The following is a 12,495-nucleotide window of genomic DNA, read 5'->3' as shown; positions in this document are numbered from 1 at the left end:
ATTAAAAAATAAAGAAAAAAAATAAGAGCACCCCACTTCTTGGAGGCCAGAAACAACTTGCTGTTATTTAGATGGTCCAGTGTTAATACCAGTATCTGCAGTGTTCTTTGGTTTCTTTTCTGCTAGTGTCTTAAGGTTTGAAGGGCCATGGGTAGAAGCATCTAAGAACCCTAGTGCTGCCATACTTACCCTTGAGGTTTTACTAGCCTCTTCTCCTTAGCCACAGAAGCAGATGAATAACCTCCTTTAGACTTGCTCTGATTGTGCTCATAGCCGACACCATGCACAGTGAGATAGGGCACCAGGAGTCTGCCTCCGAGGCTGGCGGGGCCCAGGAGGGTTGCACATTAGCTTGAGTCAGGAGTTACAGAATAGGCCAATGCTCAGGTTTGCAGAACATTCTTTAAAGTTGCCAGAGGCATGGACTTTAAAAAGGAATTATCTGAACAGAAACGCCGTGTATTCTTTCCCACCAAGAAGTGTCAGACCTAGCAATGTGCCTGCTCATCCCTCTGTATTGTGATTAAAATCAGCAAGTGCATTTTCATTGTTTTACAGCAGCACTGTCTTTTATAAAACTTTCTATTTCACATCATTGTTCAAGTTCGACATCATTTTTGAGTTTTTGACAGGCACTCGTCCACTTTTTCAGATGGTCATATCTTCTATTTTGTAACAAATCTTTTAAGGAGCAGTTGGGAAAAAGGAAAAAATATTGAATGTTAATGATTCCTTTCCTCACCACAATTTTGTCAGCTCCGTTTTGTACATATATGATTATGAAGCAATTTGCATGAAATTTACACCTTTTCAAATTTTGAAAATTGCCTTGTTGAAAAAGAATCACTGCATTTCTCAATACCACACTGATTAATCACAGTTATAGAGTAGACATAACATTTTTATTAAACTCTCAGTGAGCAGGAAAATTAGCACTTCCTGCAATAACGATACTAATTTCATTAGTGAACATTTTCATTTATAAAGTGCTTCTTCTTTATCTTGAACCTTTTATCCTTTTCTTATTGACCAAAGGGAAGGCATATCTTTGGGAGCTGGTAATAAACCATATTCAAAATGCAGTGTGACCTCATTGACAAGCTCCTGCTTCTAGCTGATCATCTTCCTGGAGCATAAATATCCACCGTACCTCTTGTCACGTGGTGCTGTCTGCGCTTCCTCTTTGAATTTCCAATATGATAAGAGCTGGTTTCCATCCTTAAGAGCTTGCAGAGGGATGGTTATTGGCACGATTAAAACTCTATAAAACTACATGTGGATATAACAATAAAGAAAATACAGTGTTTTGTTGATTTATGTGCATATAATTTCTTTATTAGATGCTTAAGAGAAAGAGAGAATAGATGAGAACCAGGAAAGTCTGTGGTCCCCTTTGCCTTCTTAGAAATGAAACGGCAAATTACCCTGGAGGATACAGGGAAGGTGGGGATAGGCTGCTGGGTTAGGGCCCTGAAGCCTGGCTATTTTATTTATGTATAAGCTCAGTTTATAAATTTCCAGTTTCACCATAAAGTCCCTTCTGAAATGTGATGGCAGACAAAGTAAGGCAACAGTTACTTATTTACCCACTGTCTGGTGGGAGCCAAGTATTGTTCAAGGTGCTGAGGACACGTAGATGATCCCAGAGACACTCCAGGTGCCTCTACCTACAGAGTTTGCCACGCACAGGCAAGGGTCCCAGCACAATGCAAGGAAAGGCCTAAGTGAAATGGGTTCCTGTGATGATGCACTTTCAGAAGCTGGTGCTGAACTGAACTGCAGGGGTGGAGGAGGCATGTATTCCGGAAAAGGTGAGGTTGCAAAGGTGCGAAGGGGCGGCTGGGTAAGGACCCCAGAGAAGTGTTTCGGGCAACGGGATCAGAGAGTGCAGAACACCTTGTCAAGGTGAACATACTCATTGTTGAAGAGATTGTGTCAACTGGAGGGCTTGGTCATGTGCCCCGTGATTTGTAAATTTGGAATTGAGGTCTATCCATAAAGGGAAATATTGATCCTTTCTTTGTGTCTGTGTGGGAGAACCATATGTTCAAGGTATAAGAGAAATGTACATTTCTGAACAGCCACTGAAAGAGAAAGAGGCAGTGACAGATTCTAAATCTTAGTAATGTAGGTAACCTTTGCATTGTGTTTCCGGTGCTTGTAAATGTGTTGACTACACAGCTTTTTAGGTACCAGGTATGGATTAGAAAATTAAGTGACTTGCCTAAGGTCATACTACCATTACACCATTTAATCATAAGTGACTCTTATATAAAATTATATATATATATATTGATTATAACCCTTATATTTTAACATACCCATTATTTGAATGCATTAATTTCACTTATAACTATTCTTTGGCTTCTGTCTTATTTTGCCAACTTGAACCATAGGTAGAGCTGGTGCTTGTCTTAAAACTCTGAGTGTCCTGTGCAGAATATGCTACTATTGCAAACATGCCCCAGGTAGAAGGCATTGCAATGCAGGCAGCTGTGAGAAATTACTGACATTTGCCAGATTTGAAACAAATTACGTAGTCAGGCAATAATAAGCATTGGCAAGGATTTGGAAAAGCAGGAAATCTTACATGTTACAGTTGAGAGTGTCAACTGATACGGGCACTTTGAAAAATATTTTGGTATCGCTAACAAAGTAGATTGTTAACACTCATTGCAGTTTTATTCCTGTGGACATACTGAGGAAAAACTATCCAAGATTAGGAAAATTTTAAGAATGTCCTGCACAGTGTTTGTAAGAGCAAGAAACTAGAAACCTCCCAAGAGCCCTCCACACTAATACAGGGAAGTCAGAAAATATACAGGTGGTATATTCATGGAATGGAATTCTAAATGGCAGTGAAAATGAATAGACTCTTGTAACCCGCATCACCACAGAAGAATCTCAAAGCGCTATGTGGAATTAAGAAAGCAGTCACACAGGAAAATATATACAGTATCATTCAATCTATAGAAAGTTCAAATTATAGGAAAAACTAAATGTATTGTTTGAAGATGCGAAGATGTATGATTGGCTAAGAAGAAAAGCAGGTGAAGGAACAGCACAAATCCTGAGTGAGTGGTGGGGAGGAAAATAGGGAGATGTCCTGGGGAGAGGAACACAAGGTAGGCCCTGGAGAATTCCTCTTAGGCTGAGCGCTAAGTGCCTAGGTGTGCTCTGTTGTTATCGGTGATGTATGTAGACTCTCATACTGTGGCTACGTTGGAGTATGTTAAAAGAACTGCTTCCAAGATCAAAAGTTTTGGGGTTTTTTTAATGCTTTACTACCTTGAAATAGAATTCAGTGTCAGATGCTTGGGTTTTGTTTTTTCTTCTTAGCCTTGGCCTGCTGTGAGACCTTGCCTGAGGAGGACATGGGAGTGTGGTCTTGCCACCCGTGAGTCAAGCTTCTCCATGTTCAGATCCATCCTCTTTGTAAGATGTAACTTCTTGCTAGAACACAGGCATAGCCATTTCTCTGCTCAAATGCATTCGGGGGCTCCCTGTGTCCCCCACAACCAGGTCACACTACTCAGCTTCTCTTTCCTTTTCTCCTATACGCTGTGCCTCACTACTGTAATTTGCGCATCCTCTTTGTACATTTTCTTGAGTGTAACTGTGGTTCACCCCAGACAAGTTGGCAGGGATGCAGGAGTGAACCAGGACCCCACAGCTTTCATCAGGGTTCCCTGTCGCCTGTCCTCCACATGCTGTCTGTGCATGCTTGGCCTCCACTTGTATACAACCCAAGTCCTTCACTTGTGTAGCATTTACCATTCTTGCTACAGAAATGAACACAAAGCTTGCAGCTTAATGCAACACCCATGCATTATTTCCCAGCTCTTTGGCTCAGGAACCTGGGTGTGCCGTGGCTGGGTCTTCTGCTGGGTGTCTCGCAAAGTCACACTCAAATAATGGCCACACCGTGTTCTGATCTGATAGCTGGACTGGAGAAGAGTCTATTTCCAAAACCACTCAGATTAGCCAACTCCGTTGACTGGAGTTCTTGGGTTGAAGACCCTGGCTTCTTGCTGACTCTTGACTGTCTATGGGAGGCAGCCCTTAACCCTCAGCTCCTAAAGCTATCCATTGCTCTTTACCACGTGGAGTTAACCAGCACAGCACCTTACTCTATCCAGCCAGCAGAGTCTGTAGACCAAGTCTAACAACCAAACAGTTTTGTCTAGAGTGACACCCCATCACCTTAGAAACTTGGAAGTCCTGCTCACATTCAAGGGGAAGGGCTACACAATGCTGTGAATATCAGGAGGCAGGAATAACTGGAGCCGCCTTGAAGTCTATCTACCAAACTGAAGTGTCTTCTCTCTTCCTTGCTGCCAGTTAATGTCCCTGAAGACTCACCTCAAGCTGTCTGTAATTGCTTCTTCCGTGGAAGCAGGAAAAGCCCATGAAAGTCTCCATGAAAGCTCATGGCCAGAAGGTCTGCCATCTCAACCTTCCAGTTAAAGCAGGAAGAGTTTGGGGCTGGGGATTTAGCTCAGTGGTTCCAGCACCTGCCTCGCATTCGCAGGTCCTGAGTTTGATCCCCGGTACCAAAAAAAAAAAAAAAAAAGCAGGAAGAGTTTGAGGAGACTTCACATATCCCACTTGCAGCCCTGAATCCCCAGTTCGCTGAGATGAGAAATCTCTACGGCAAGTTACACATTTGGAGGTGAGGGACAGAAAACATAACAGTGCTGGCTTTTTTGTTTGTTTTTGTTTTTTCTAGTATGAGTTCTTAGATATTGAAGACTAGAGTCTCCATATAATTTTTCATACAAGGCATTTAGGAAATATTTGTTTAAGGATAGCAGACTCTAATAGCCTATGACTACAATGGCAGCTGCATGGACGTGGTGGTGTTAATCTTAGATCTATATCTTTTTATTAGCACTACAGGAGGAAGTGAAGGAAATCAAGAGGGTTTCTGCACAGATGGCAAGAAGGCACAAACAGTGTGATTTTACCCCATCGTAAGATCTTGTGGCTTTAGCTTTACTTTGGAAGTGGCATTTGTTTTGCCATCACTCCCCTTACATCTTGCACTTGGCAAATATTTAGCAAGCTTCTACTGTGTGCTTGGCATTCTTATAAAACCTGGTGTGCCTTTGAAAGCATAACCTGTGAAATGAGTAGCACCCTCCTGAAGCCACTGTCGGGTCGTGATTATTTTTAATACTCTAAAGAAATGTTTCATTAAATCGAATCGCAGTAACTCCCTTTGCTTTCAGCCCAGCATAGTGAAGTTATCAATGTATAATGCCTCTCTATAGTCACAGATAGAAAATGCCCAGATAAATACAATGAGGGACAGTTTTAAACCTGTAAAAAAAAATCAGTTTTCATAAGGTTACATCTTTTTACCTCTTCATATAAAACATGCTATATTAAAAGAGAGATTAAATTTTACTCTGTGGAGTAAAATGCAAACACAAAATTATTTTTTCATTTTTCAGAGCATGCACTGGATTATCATTTATTTATGAGGCTTTTTTAATCTAGAATATATGGAAATCTTTTCTTGAAACACAATATAATATTGAATTGGGAACATTGTCTGACAGTTTCCTTCTTGCAGTTGCGTAGAGTGATTCTCCTGTATGAATTTTTAAAAGAGACTTCAATATACTCTGCATTTGAAAGGGAAGCTGTAATCATCACAATCTTGAGGAATCTTTTTAAAAATGGCTTCCCTTCCAGTCCTTCTGTTTCACTAACTTTTCTGTAACAGATAATGCCTCTATGATTCTCCAGAACCTATAAAACTTCTACTTTTCTTTCTTTTATTCAAAATTTAGACTCAACAGTTGAACCCCCCCTCCCCCGCAAGAAAGACATTGCCTGGTTAGGCATTGAGCTATGGTATGATTTCTGTTTATTATTTTTGCACCTTTTCCTCTTTGGAGGTATTGGGTTTGAAAGGGCATTATCCTTCACTCTAGTGTCATCTAAGGCAGATGCTTTTCCATTTCTGTCTCTTTAAATATATATATATACACACACACACACACACACACACACACACACACGACGAAGTCTCATGGCCCTGGAAGCAGAGACCACATGAAAATGCAGACTTTGGCATCCTAACCCTTTCTCAGTAATCCTCTGTGCCATCCTACACACATGGCTTACTTGACCATTGTTTTCATTTCATTTTTACTTTGTGTCCTAGTTAGCTATGGTTGCATGACAAATTGCCCTAAAAGCATGATTAGTGTGCATGTTGCTTGTTATGGCTTTGCTTTACTCTCTTCTCAGAGAGCTCAGGCTAAAGGTAGGGTGGTGAGTTAGGGCACATTCATCCCGTGGTGCTAACTGGCAGCTCCCAAAATCTTGTGAGGGCTAGACTGAGACTTAGCCTTCCCCATCACTTTTCATTGGCCAAAGCCAGGTACATGACCAGATCCAAATTCAGCTGGGGTATTTTACATCTTCCAAGGAGGGGAGAAGGAGAAAATGAGTATTTGCTGAATACATTTTCAGTCTAGTCTTTTGGATTTGTAAAAGATACATACAGTATAGGTAGGGTAGATAGATAGATCCATATGTTCATACATATGTTAACATCTTTTTCTATATCTCTCTCTCTTTCTCTCTCTCTCTCTCTCTCTCTCTATATATATATATATGTATATCTGTCTCTGTATCTACACATATGTATGCATAGATACAGATGTAGATGTAATCTCATTCAGATGTCAGACTCCTTTAGAACCAGACCTCCAACATTTATCCCCCAAATTCCAGCCCTGGTATCATGAGGAAAGGATGCCTTCACACTTGGCTCATTACTTGGCTGTTTCATCTTTCATCCAACTACAAATTCATCAAGAAAGGACTTTCTACAGTCCTGGGTGTGACTCACCACTTTGGAGCTGGACCAGCTAGAATTTAAGGTCAAGTCTTTCCACTTCCCATCTTAGACAAAATATTGAACCTTTCTGGGCTTTGGTTCCTAAATCATATAAACAAGGATGATTGTGTCTATATTAAAATATTTCACCTGCATTAAAATATTTTGGATAATTCTGCAATTCAGAGCTCTGAAGTACCATGTGCTGGCCCTCCCTTCACAGTCATGGGGAAGCCTCCACTTTGTGGAGAATTGCTAGGGATTGTCAGGGATAGGAGTTTCAGTTCAGCACATGCCCTACTGACCTCATCAGTGCTGTGCCCTTGGCAGTTCAGTTTCAGGATTTCACTTGGGCAGGATGTATTCAAATACGCTTTTCATTATCTATCATTTCTACCGCAAAGGCCACAGTTCTTCTAAATAACCAGTTTGTTAATTAGTATTTTCACAAGAACATCAGGAATTATAGGCCAAGATTTTAAAGGAAAAAAATATATATACATCTTTTGTTCTTGTAGAAATGCTATAATGTGTTTACCAACATCATTTTGATCACCTCCTTCAGAAAGTACTTATATAATATTCCACCTTAACACAAGACATACCAAGTAAGTTGTTGCTGATGGATTTTTGCCTTTTCAGCAATTAAAAGTAACTTCATATTATTAGTCTCTTGACATTCAATTTTATATTTAATATAATATATGTGAATAGCAAATTTTATATAACATGTATTGTATATACACTCTCACTCCAAATATACAAAGATAGATGCTTAGATACATAGATAGGTAGCTGTTATGAGCTGTTTGAAAGAAATTCATTTCCAGCTATGGGTCATTTGGACAAAGATCAATATGATGCTTCAACATTATAAGCAAATGAAAATGAATGCCAGCTCCTCATTTTCTGAAACCATGGTTTTCTGTGTGGCTTCCAGTATTGCATTTCTGACACCTGGAACACATATTAAATGCTGCAGAATATCTGTTTCTGAGCAGGTTTAATGGTGAGGGTACAGGGCCATAAATGAATATCACTTGCAATGCTATTATAGCTTTGTTGATTGTTAAAATTAATTATGAGCTCGCTTCCTTTTCAGAAACTTTTATCATAAGTAAAGTAGTAAGAAGAAGAATGTATCATACCTCTTCCACGTTTTTTTTCTTAGTCCTTTGCATAGTTTTTTACTTGGTTGATTGGTTTTCTTATTCAGATTTTCAGCCACTCCATCATGTTTAGTTTTCCATTTTTGCTCTTGTTTTCTTTTTAAAAAATCTTTTGGAAATGTTACAAAGCTATTTAATGATTCAGATTATAATTGTGCAACTCCGGCTTTGTGGGTATAACTTTATTAAGCACTGGGGATGAAAGGGCAAGTTTTGCTTTGTTCCTAACTCATGTCTGAGTCAAAGAAATAGATACTTAAATAAATTGCAGCTGAGTGTGACACAGATCTCTGTAAGATATGGAAGATGTGGAGTTAGAGGTAAGAGAGAGAGATGAAGTGCACATACCCAAGACCAAGTGATATCCAAGCCATGTTGAAGACCAGTTAGAGTTTACTACGCAAAGTAGGGAGGATTACCAGCCTGAAAGGTCAGAAAGACAGAAGGACATGGGATCTCTGGATTTTTAATTCAGTTTTATTTGAATACAGGCCAAAGGGTAGGAAGCAGAAGCTGAGTCTGGGAAGCAAGAGGGACCACAGGAGGGTGCAGTGAGGGAACATGGAGGTGGGATTCCAGTGAAGGGGAGCCTGCCAGGCAATCTCTGAACTTGGCCGTTAAGTTGGAATGCCAATGGCATCACAGAGATTGTCTCTCTCTGCTCATTACACATGGAAAAACAGGCCAAGAAACATTTGAGTCTCCAGCATTTCAGCTGAAGAAAACAAACATCATTTGCATTGTGAGGTGGTTGTGAGGAAAAAAATACGAGAATACTCTCCTTAAGCCTCTTAAAGGGATGCCTGGAACACTTTTGTGCTTTCCTATTTGCAGTGAAGTTCCCTTGAAAACCCACTGAATCCCAGGAAAAATGTCACCCCTTTACTGTAAACCATGCAAAGCACCAGGACTTGGACATCTTCTGAGTGATGTGCCTGGCCCAGGTGTGATGGTCACTTCCTGTCTTGTGTGCGGTGCCTGCTTCCCTTACCAGACCACAAACTCTCTGAGAGCAAGGGCCATATTTGCAATTTTCTGTGCCAAAACAGGAATTCAGTCAAGGCTAAGAACCAGTGGCAGATCAATTTCCTCTGTGATTCCAAATGAATGACACCTTCATGCATCTGAGTTAGCCCATTGGAATCAGGGACTCCTGGCAGAAGCTCAAAGGTGTTGATCACCATGCTCCCATCACAGTCAGATTGCTGAGTGGAAGGACTGAGTAAATGGCTCAGAAATCACTTCTTTAGCATAAGCACACTTTTCTTCAACGTTAGCTTTATAATCCCAAAAGCTCTGGCATTCGTAAATGATAGGAGCCACCTTGACACTATCTGATTTGCAAAGTATGTGAAGGATTTCAAGTTAGAATTCAGCTCCGTGGAGAGTGCAGTGGTGAGAAAATGAGGAGAAAGAGCAGTCTTCTGTGAGAAGTCTTTTATATTGTTATTTGCTTTATAATGTCATTGGTGGTGGGTTTATTAGAATGCATTCTTTGGTAGAATGTCTTCTCTGAACATCTCTGTGTCCATCCTCCTTCAAACATACCTCTCCCTGGGTGGTATTTCCTGGCCCTAAGTCTAGCTGAGTAGATTTCTAACAGCTATCTGTGAACTTGCCATGTGAAAAATCAGCCTTTGGTCACATTGGAGTTGTTTTGGTGACATGCTTTACATTCAAAAGCTTTATTGGAAATCTGGTTTTTAATTGTAGTTGTATCTCCATAAAGTGCAAGATATGGGACTCCATAACAAGTATTTTTAAAATATTTACAATTCCGATTTTATAAAGAGAAAAGTTACATATCGTCATTTGAACTAATTGCTAAAATGACACTACGTTAATTAGATAATTAAAGGTCTTGAGCATGTGGCTATTGAATTCATTGGGCTGGAAGCCAACATTTTCTATGGCGGGGAAAATGGGTTAGCATAATTCAAAATTCAATTGCTGTACCCTTTTTCATATGAATAGATAATACAGAAGAAGTCTTAAATCTGGACTGAAAAAACTAACAAGAACTGGTTTTATTTTAATTGAGTTTTAAAGCAGTTTTAGGCCCTCTCATTGCCTTTACAGTTTAACTCTTTGTGACTGAGCCTGCCTGCTTGGTGGTCTTACTGCCTTACATGGCTATGGTAATGGTGATGGTAATCTTTCTAGGAATATGATCTTTGCTAAGAAAAGCTTTAGCACACAAGACCAAAGTCTAGTTCCCTTCTCTTCCTTTTGGTCTTTGGGAATAAAGGCAAGCCAGGATGATAATAGGTTAAACCAAGTGCATTTTTTAGGTGTCTTTACCTATCAAGGTTATTTGTCAGGAAATTATCTCTTGTAACACCAAGTTCCTTACCTTTGGATGACAGGACTTAATACGAAAGTTTTCCCCATACCAACTAGTATCTTAAGTTGATTTCATATCCTTTTATTTTATAAAGTTTTGCTTATCAGGTTTGTCATCCTCAATTTGAAATTAAAATGTGTGGTCTCAAGATGACCTTAAAGTAACTGACCCCCAAATCTAATCACGCCTCTCAGCTGTGAAAATCGACAAATATGTCAGGTGTAACTTGCAGCATCCAAACATTGTTTTAAATATTTCATCTGTAGGCAAGGCAAAGATCATTTTTAGGTGAGTCTTCTGAGAAGGAACACTGTCTGTGTGTATGAACATTTTTGGTCTCTCCACGCTATAATCGGCACTCATTATCTATGGGTTTATATGAGCAGAAAATGTATGGTTATATGTTCTGCATGAGTGAATTATTGATCGGATTTACGGCCAGAAGAATGTTCTAAGTGGTCAATACACGGCCAAAGTGTGTCAGGTGAAGGTAAAAATAAAGCAAAATCTATATTTTTGATAGCAATTGCTGCTGGGTTGTGTTACACTTGTCATTTGAGGTTACTGTGGAATATGGATAAAAATGCTAATTTTATTACCATAGATGAAAGTGTAGCATCAAAACACATTTCCTTATCAATAGGAAGTGTTTGTTTTTATACATGTCAAGTTTTATTTTTCTAAAAATCCTGTTCTTCACGATATTGATATTGCCTGGCTTTCCTGCTGTGTAAGGAGAGTTTGAAGATTTGTATCCATTTAGCTTTATGAAAAACTTCATAGGTGATCCTTATATTTCAGATTATCGACCAGTGGCGACTCACAAAAATGTCACCGATCCATTGGTTCCCCCCCTTTTTTATTAGTACATGTTAGCAGTTTACAGTGATTATATTCATTGTGGGGAGCTGGCATATGTGCATTACATGTGCATCTTAATTCTCTGCCCACTCTCCCTCCCACACCTCCTTCCTCCAACCGTTGGCTCCCTTCCCTTTTGGAACAGCTCTTTCTCCCTGTTTTACATGGTGTGTCTTTTATTTTGACCTTTAATTCTTTGCTTCTTGATTAGTCCAACCTTGATTTGATACCACCCAAGCATCTGTGCTTTGTCATCTGTAGCAAGTGGCTGGTGACACCCTGTTTAATAGTAAATGTGTTATGCACAGTTAGAGCTAATAGAAAGATCTTTATCCAACTGAGCTGAGCTGTGACTCTCAGATACTTCCACTCAGGGATCCTTATTGTGCTCCCTGATTGCAGAATACCCCAGTGACCCATTGTTTCCTAGGTGAGTTAAGTGAGGTCCTTCCACTGCCACACAGTGTATCAGTGTTGCCTTCCACTGATCCACTGGCGTCTTACTTCGTGCCAGAACTCTGCTAGTTCTGGGGATAAAGAGGTGCTGAACAGAAGGCCTTTGCCCTTGAGGACACAACCTTAAGGTTTTGGGACTTGTCAAGTGTACTCATTCAAGGTCCGCTTTAGGCAGAGAAACAGGACTCTACGGAGTGCTGGTGATTTCTCCTTTCCCCTCTCTGAGCAGAGCTCTTGAGTAACACAAGAGTTGGCCGACGTGACTTTTCTGTTCTTTTTTTCTCTTTATTGTTTCTACATTCTCATTGGCTCCTGTTTGCAGTATAGACGGACTGCGTCCATCCTGGAGAGCTGGCACATGTACGCAGCCCTTCGTAATTATTCTTAATCCTCCTCCCCACCTCCATCTCTCCGGCCTCTTCCCATTTGCAAAAGATCTATTAGACCTTTGCCCTTGAGGCCTTTGTCTCTGTGAGTCCGTTACTTAAACACCTCTTAAAGTCTTTCAAGGTGTGCGTTTCATAATAACTGGTCTATAAACCTGGGCAGCTGCTTTGCCTGGTTCTTCAACCTAAAGAGGAGGGTCGAGCCAGTGTCGGAGCACCACTGGCTCTCTAGGTCCCGCTGAGAGAGGGCATAGCTGATCTGTCAAAGGGTGTTGGCATTTTAGGGTTGCAGGTGAAACTCGGACAGTCCTCAGGCTTGCTTCTTCGCTAGCTCCAGAATCTCGCCTACTCCGTGTAACAGGAAGGCCCCTGCAGCATCTTCAAAGGAACTTAGAATCACTGCTTAATGGTTCATTAAGGAGT

At 40.4% G+C, this 12,495-nt stretch overlaps 1 protein-coding gene across 4 annotated transcripts in view; it reads left to right on the top strand.

Moving 5' to 3' along the window:
- Wwox (WW domain containing oxidoreductase) overlaps nucleotides 1–12,495 on the top strand; it is a 930,576-nt gene that overhangs the window by 403,736 nt on the left and 514,345 nt on the right. For 2 of the 4 annotated variants that reach the window (XR_015450909.1, XR_015450905.1), the window contains exon 8: nucleotides 1–12,495. This exon is cut by the window's left edge and continues 112,120 nt beyond it; it is cut by the window's right edge and continues 278,329 nt beyond it. The exons of the other annotated variants lie outside the window; for them this stretch is intronic. The gene's annotated coding sequence lies outside the window, so the exon portion shown is untranslated. 4 annotated transcript variants of the gene reach the window in all.

This window comes from Heterocephalus glaber, unplaced genomic scaffold (assembly GCF_053883595.1).
Source record: "Heterocephalus glaber isolate CG9 unplaced genomic scaffold, H.glaber_assembly_v1.0 deba00000071, whole genome shotgun sequence".
NCBI lineage: Eukaryota > Metazoa > Chordata > Mammalia > Rodentia > Bathyergidae > Heterocephalus > Heterocephalus glaber.
This window is presented reverse-complemented; position numbering and strand designations above follow the sequence as displayed.